Genomic DNA, 7,521 nt, shown 5'->3' with positions numbered 1-7,521 from the left:
GGGATGAGATCACCTCGTGAACCCACCTTTTTGCCAGCCTACCAAGTCTCCAGCGGCCTGGGCGGAGCGCGAGGCGGAGCTTTGGGGCTCCCTGCGCGGAGGAGGGGGACCCACGCCCACCCCGGGGCCCTGTGACGCCAGAAAAGGCGGCGCCGGCGCGGGGGGCGGGGCGTGGCGTGGCGGGGCGGGGCGGGCGGGGGTCCCGGGCGCGCCCCGCCGGCCCGCTCGCCCTCCCTCCCTCCGCCCTCCGCGCCGGCTCGCGCGCTCTCGCTCGCTCGCTGCTCGCTCGGCAGCCTGGCGGGGCGCAGCGGCCGCGGAGGCCTCGCGCGTGCCGCGGGCCTGCCCGGGTCGGCGCGCGTCCGCATGGCGGCGGCGGCGGCGGCGGCGGCGGCGGCGAGCGGCAAAGGCTCCAAGGCGGAGTTCATTGTGGGCGAGAAGTACAAGCTGCTGCGCAAGATCGGCTCGGGCTCGTTCGGGGACATTTACCTGGCGGTGAACGTGATCAACAGCGAGGAGGTGGCGGTGAAGCTGGAGTCGCAGAAGGCGCGGCACCCGCAGCTGCTGTACGAGAGCAAGCTGTACCGCATCCTGCAGGGCGGCGTGGGCATCCCGCACATCCGCTGGTACGGCCAGGAGCGCGACTACAACGTGCTGGTCATGGACCTGCTGGGCCCCAGCCTGGAGGACCTGTTCAACTTCTGCTCGCGCCGCTTCACCATGAAGACGGTGCTCATGCTGGCCGACCAGATGATCAGCCGCGTGGAGTACGTGCACTCCAAGAACTTCATCCACCGCGACATCAAGCCCGACAACTTCCTCATGGGCGTCGGCCGCCACTGCAACAAGCTCTTCCTCATCGACTTCGGCCTGGCCAAGAAGTACCGCGACAACATGAGCCGCCAGCACATCCCCTACCGCGAGGACAAGAACCTGACGGGCACGGCGCGCTACGCCAGCGTCAACGCGCACCTGGGCATCGAGCAGAGCCGCCGCGACGACATGGAGTCGCTGGGCTACGTGCTCATGTACTTCAACCGCACCAGCCTGCCCTGGCAGGGCCTCAAGGCGGCCACCAAGAAGCAGAAGTACGAGAAGATCAGCGAGAAGAAGATGTCCACGCCCGTCGAGGTGCTGTGCAAGGGCTGCCCCGCCGAGTTCGCCATGTACCTCAACTACTGCCGCGGCCTGCGCTTCGAGGAGACCCCGGACTACGTGTACCTGCGCCAGCTCTTCGGCATCCTCTTCCGCACGCTCAACCACCAGTACGACTACACGTTCGACTGGACCATGCTGAAGCAGAAGGCGGCCCAGCAGGCAGCCTCGTCCAGCGGCCAGGCCTAGCCCGGGGCTGGGGCTGGGGCCGGGGCCCGGGGCGCGTCCAGCCTGGGGACCAAGGCCTGGCAGGGGACCCCCTACCTGCCCCCCCGGACCCCGTCCCCCTCGCGCCCCGCAGGCCCCTCACCGCCCGTCCCAGCCGGGTTCTCCCCAAATCTACAGAGTTTAGTCCTATGTACACTAACTAGCCGGTGGTTGTGGACAACCACTAACTTGCTGTTAAAGAACTTAATTTCCGTATAAACTGGGCTCTGGGTAGCACTGGGAAACGCTGGATCCTGAATTGTACCCGGCGGGATTGTGAATAGGAAGTGAGAGTGGAAACGTGGCCTCTGGTTTTCAGTCGCGTGTTTATCTCTCCTTCCTTCCTTCCTTCTTTCCTTCCTTCCTTCCTTCCTTCCTTCCCTCCCCCCCTCCTTTCTTCCTTTCCTTTCTCAGTCCCTGTCTCCCTTTCTCTCTTATGTTGGTACAGGGATTGTATTCGGGCCGTCTGCCCCACTTCGTCTTTACCACTTGAGCCATACCTCCACTTCTGAATACTGGTAGATGATTTGGAGATGAAAGTCTTGGGGATTTTCTTTGGTCAGGGCTGACTTTGAACCATGTTCTTCAGATCTCAGCCTCCTAGATAGCTAGGATTACAGGCAGTCATCAGCCATCAGTACAAGCACATGGCTGCTGCTGCTGCTGCTGCTGCTTCTGCTTCTTCTTCTGCTGCTGCTGCTGCTTCTGTTTCTTCTGCTACTGCTGCTGCTTCTGCTTCTTCTTCTTCTTCTTCTTCTTCTTCTTCTTCTTCTTCTTCTTCTTTCTTCTTCTTCGTCTTTCTTCTTTCCTCTTTCTTCTTTCTTCTTCTTTGTCTTTCTTCTTTCCTCTTTCTTCTTTCTTCTTCTTCGTCTGGGGCCTGAACTCTGGACTTGGGCGCTGTCTCTGAGCTCTTCTGCCCAAGGCCAGCACCCTACTACTTGACCCATAGTGCCACTACTACATGCCAATCTTTTATCGAAACATATTGTTTTGAAATGTTTCCGAGATCTGAGGCAACTGTGTGAACAGTACTTATCCAGAGTTGCAATGGCTATATCTGCTCATAGTTATACATTCTCAGGGCTTTCTATCACTACAGCTTGCAAATGGCTCACTTAAACCATTCTACAAATGGTTAGCTTCTAGTTTACAAGACAGCTGATAAAGCAGTAACCAAAGATTCCAAAGTTTGAGCTTGCTTGTACTAGAAATAATAGTATCTAAAGCTAGCACTTAAAGAAAACTAAAGAATAGGGCTGAAAGTCCATTTCCTAGAAACAGGAAAGGAAAAGAAAAGCTTGATGGCTGCTAGGTTAATCAGAGGGCACTTCCTTAGCTCTATAATCTTGGTAGTAAAAGTAAAGACAAAACCATACTTTCTGTAGAAATTTAGTTAGCATCTTGAACGGATACATGATACTTTAGTAAGTGTAATCACTGCAAACATTGGGATAAAGAGGATTTTGGTTTAATGTTGCATGGCAGTTTTACGTTTACAAATTCTTTGAAAACTCCAAGATTAGCTGGGCGCCAAGGAGGCTCTCACTCCTGTAATCCTAGTGGCTCAGGAGGCTGAGGTCTTAAGATGAAGGTTTGAAGTCTGCCTAGACAGACAAAATCCAAGAGATTCTTATCTCCAACCGGGGGAGGTGTGGCTCAAGTAGTAGAGCTCCACACTTGAGTGCAAAAGCTGTGCATCTTATTAGCGTAAAAGCCACAGCAACAAAATCCACACCCAAAACATCAAAATAAATTATCACGCAATTAACAACATATCTCACAGACCTCAGAATACATCAGCTAAGTCAGAAGTATAGCCACTGCCATGGCTTTCTCTCCTGGTCTCCCAGCTCCATATGTGATGTTAATGGAATGAAACCCTTGTACATTCTTTTGACTAATAGTGAAACAAGCCGAGCTGAATATGCCTTTTCAGAAATGGGAAGGCACCACAACTATGAATTTTGGAAGTCAATTTCTTTTTTTCCTCTGTTTTTTTTCATGTACATTATTTAGTTAAGGGTCATTAAATAATAAATAATCTTAACACATGATCAAAGCTGCCTTCTATTTTCATATTTAAGGAAAAATAGGGAAGGCATTAAAATACATAAAATACATGCTAGCTACAAGGGACCATATTTGACGTATTTGACTATGTGAAAAGAATATTTAAAGCTAGGACAGATGTAATTAAATACATGTTAGGAAACAAAGATTCATCCCTGAAATTAAGATCAGAAAAATAGAATAATAAAGAAACAAATAAATGGAATACATAGAACATTATTACTTTTTTTTTTTTTGCCAGTCCTGGGCTTGAGCTCAGGGCCTGAGCTCTGTCCTTGGACTTTCTCAAGGCTAGAGCTCTACCACTTGAGCCTCAGCACCACTTCCGGCTTTTTTCTATGTATGTGGTACCGAGGAATCGAACCCAGGTCTTCATGCATGCTAGGCAAGCACTTTAACCACTAAGCCAAACTCCCGGCCCCACATTATTACTTATGTAACAGCATCAATTACATATAAAAGTTTCATCTTAGCATGACTATTCGATCCAATAATATATTACGATCAGAGTCACCATCATCTTTCCTTCTCCTCCTCCCCATGCACTTCTCATCATTTCCATCAACTTTCCTTGTTCCATTTTTACGTATACATATTTTCAGTGTTCACTCTTACTTGCTTTCCATCTGTTCATCTCCTTCCAAATGTACTTATATCCCAGAAAAGACATGTTTTGACTTTGTGATAGACACTAAATACTTTCAAACGTTATACATCATCAGTTTATGAAAATGAGCACATTTTTTCCTGGGTTAAAATATTTTTATAATTGTGAGAACTGAATACACTCAGGGTAGACAGGAATATATGTACTTCAGGGAGGAAAATGCTTCCCAGATACCTTTGAAAAAAATGTTTGGGAAATTACATTTGATAGTATTCCTTGTTTGCTTTTTATGTGTTGATTTTTGCCCACTCTGGAGTTTAATGACTTGGGCACTGTTCCTAAGCTTTTTGCTCAAGTATAGAGCTTTAGCATTTGAGCCACAGCTTCACTTTCAATATTTTGGTGGTTAATTGGAGAAAGGAGTCTCTTGGACTTACCTGTGTGGGCAGGCTTTGAACCACAATCCTCTTATCTCAGCTGGGAATATAGACCTTGCCACTGGTGCTCAGCTTACATTCTTGGTATCGTTGAAATTAAGTATCAGCTGGATGCAAGCCTCCAGATGTTGCAAACTTAGAGCCTCCCTCTTGTGTATCTCTTCTTTTCTGATATGTCAGCATATTAAGATGCAGAATTTGGAAAGTGAACATAGAAGGATGTTGTGACCTCCAGATGTTCTTTCTCCTTCCTGTCCTCATAAACACAAGTGAGATAGTCATACACAGAGATTTGCTTCTCTAAGTCAGTATACCTTTTGAGATAATCTTCACATTTCATGTTGGAACACCTCTGGCATTTTTTAAACCAGTCCTGGGCCTTGAACTCGGGGTCTTAGCACTGTCCTTGTGTTTTCTTAAGGCTGGGCCTTGAACTCAGGGTCTTAGCATTGTCCTTGTGTTTTCTTAAGGCTAGAGCTCTACCACTTGAGCCACAGCAGCACTTTTGGCCTTTTTTCCCCTTATGTATGTAGTATCTAGGAATCAAACCCAGGCCTTTTGCGTATTTTATCATGGAATCATTTTTTTTTTCTGTCATGAGACCTAAACTCTGAGCCTGGGTGTTGTCCCCAGGCTCTTCAGCTAAAGGCTTTCTCCCTACCCCTGGAGCCACAGCGCCACTTCCAACATCAAATCATTTCTACTTACTACTCTTCAACACCTACCTTTTGGAATGGGAACCTTTTTTCATAACTTTAAGATTTAAGACTACAGAATAACAATAAAACTAGTAGTAAAATATGAGTGCTGTTGGCTCCTTCTTGCAGTCCAACTACTCAGAAGGTTGAGATGTAAGGATCAAGGTTTGAAGCCAGCCCAGGCAGGAAAAATCAAAAGAGCCAGAAGTGGAGCTGTGGCTCAAGTGGTAGAGCTTCAGCCTGGAGTAAAATTCCAAGCAAGGGCCCAACTTGGGCTTGAGTTCAAGCACCAGTACTGATACACTCACCAAAAAAAAAAAAAAAATAAGTCACAATTTCCTCCAAGGAAAATATTCAGTAATCCTTCTTTTAAATGTTCATTATTCAAGTGAGAGCCCAACTTAGTCTCTGTTTTTGTTTTTTTATTTTTTTGTGCTAGTCCTGGACCTAGAATTCAGGGACTGAGTGCTGTCCTAGACTAGTGCTTTACTGCTCAAGCCACCCCTCCACTTTAGGCTTCTCAAAGTATTTTATTGACCATAAGGGTCTCACAGACATTCATGCTTGAGCTCAGATCTCAGCTTCCTGAGTATCTATGACCTTGGGTAATCCACCAAGCACCTGACCAACAACAGCCTTTCATTCTTTAGGAAGTTTGGTCAGGAAACCCATCTGGTTTCAGAACTTATATGACAATAAAGTTTACATCAGATTTCTTATCAGTCATCTTGAGTGGAGTATTTAATCATCATTCCAAAGTGATAAGCTTAATCAATCCAAAGTACTAAACTCTATTTAAGCAAGGGAGTACTGTGTTCAGCAACAATGCTCAGATCCCCAGTTAGGTCTAATGGCCCCCAACAGTGCAGTGTGTTACTTCAGTAACCTTCCCACCATGCTGCATCCTCTCTCCAGACCAGATAAAAACACTTGCAGGCACCAGAACAAAATCTGCTACTAGATGGTGATCCCCACCATTTATTCTGTCATCAGTTACTTCCCAGCCATCTCACTGGGGAACTCTCCCATTTTTTTTTCAGTCCCACTGTAAATGCTCCAGATTGTAAAGGAGGAGTGAGTGTTTAGCTCTGGCTGGAGGCTCCCCTTTGCAGGTAATTTTTTTTCTAATCTGTGCTGGTATTGAGCTGTCTTTTTATCTTTTTCCACTCCCCTGTTTTGCCCTGGTTTTGGACCTGACTATACCACAATCTGAGCCCTTTAGGGCTTGTGTAACATTATGGTCTGTTTCCATTTGCTAGCAGATGAAAGAAAACACAGCCAGGATGTGGAATCAATCTGCATTTCATATATAGTGGGTCTGGTCCTGCAACAGGAAGTATTCCCACTCTAGTTCACATTCCATCTGATCTCTGCCTACCTGGAGATAAACCATCTCCTTATCTGCATCCAGGCTTTGAGATTTGTCTTCCCTTATTTTTATCAGAATATTTTTCTTTCCATGGGTAAAAATAAGTAACATTTAGGAAGTACTTATAGAGTGATGCTGCTTTTAAAATTGCATGAATAGAAGATGTTCCTGCAATTACTTGGAGAAAGGTAAGATAGACACTACATTTCATGAGACACAGAAGTGGTGGAATTCTTCTCAGGGTCAAATATCTAGCAGAACAAACAACAGACAAAGGAGACAAACCAGAATTCCTCCTCTTAACCCAACACCCTGTTTTCCTGCCATGTAATGTTTTCTCCTTGAGATGTCCTTTTCCTTCTCCAGTGTTTCCCCTTTTTGATAATACCTTTGTTTATTGAAAGCAAATGGTATATTTAAATTATAATTGGTAAATCTCAAGCCATTTGACCTCATGGAGGATGAGAGCTAGCTGTGGGCTGACAAGAAATATCTATCCCTCTGCTCCTGTTTTTTTTTCCTAACTTTTATTTAGTTTTTATTGACATGCAATAATTAAATACACTCCTGGGGTATAATATTTTAGTCCACTGTTTAAGGACTAAATTAAGTTAATAGTATATTTATTACCACGAACACATATGATATAGTTGTGATGAGGCCTTTCAAGATCTCAACTAGCTATTTCGACATACAGGGCATTATTGATAAGGTTTACCTCCGATGTGCCAGAATTTATCCATTGCACTTACCTTTTCCATTCTGCCTCCCCCCTACTCTTCCCAGATTTGGTGATGACAATTCTACTCCTAATTTATGAGAGCTAAAGAGTCTCGAGATCTTGGGTGGACACAGCCATGCAATAGTCCTAATATCACTGGGTCTCCCTATTCTCTTTGTGAGAACTCTTGAGGCAAGCAGTTCCTGTGTGTTTGTGTCAATTCAATTAACATCATCAAGCTTACAGGTATTTGTGATTGC

General features: G+C 46.1%; 1 pseudogene; it reads left to right on the top strand.

Annotated features, from left to right (window-relative positions):
- Positions 1-363: 363 nt before the first annotated feature.
- Positions 364-1,366, top strand: LOC150060069 (casein kinase I pseudogene; annotated as a pseudogene).
- Positions 1,367-7,521: the final 6,155 nt, after the last annotated feature.

Source organism: Megascapheus bottae, chromosome 8, assembly GCF_031878675.1.
Source record: "Megascapheus bottae isolate mThoBot1 chromosome 8, mThoBot2.hap1, whole genome shotgun sequence".
Taxonomy (NCBI): domain Eukaryota; kingdom Metazoa; phylum Chordata; class Mammalia; order Rodentia; family Geomyidae; genus Megascapheus; species Megascapheus bottae.
The sequence above is the reverse complement of the archived record's forward strand: the minus strand, read 5'-3'. Positions and strand labels throughout refer to the sequence as shown.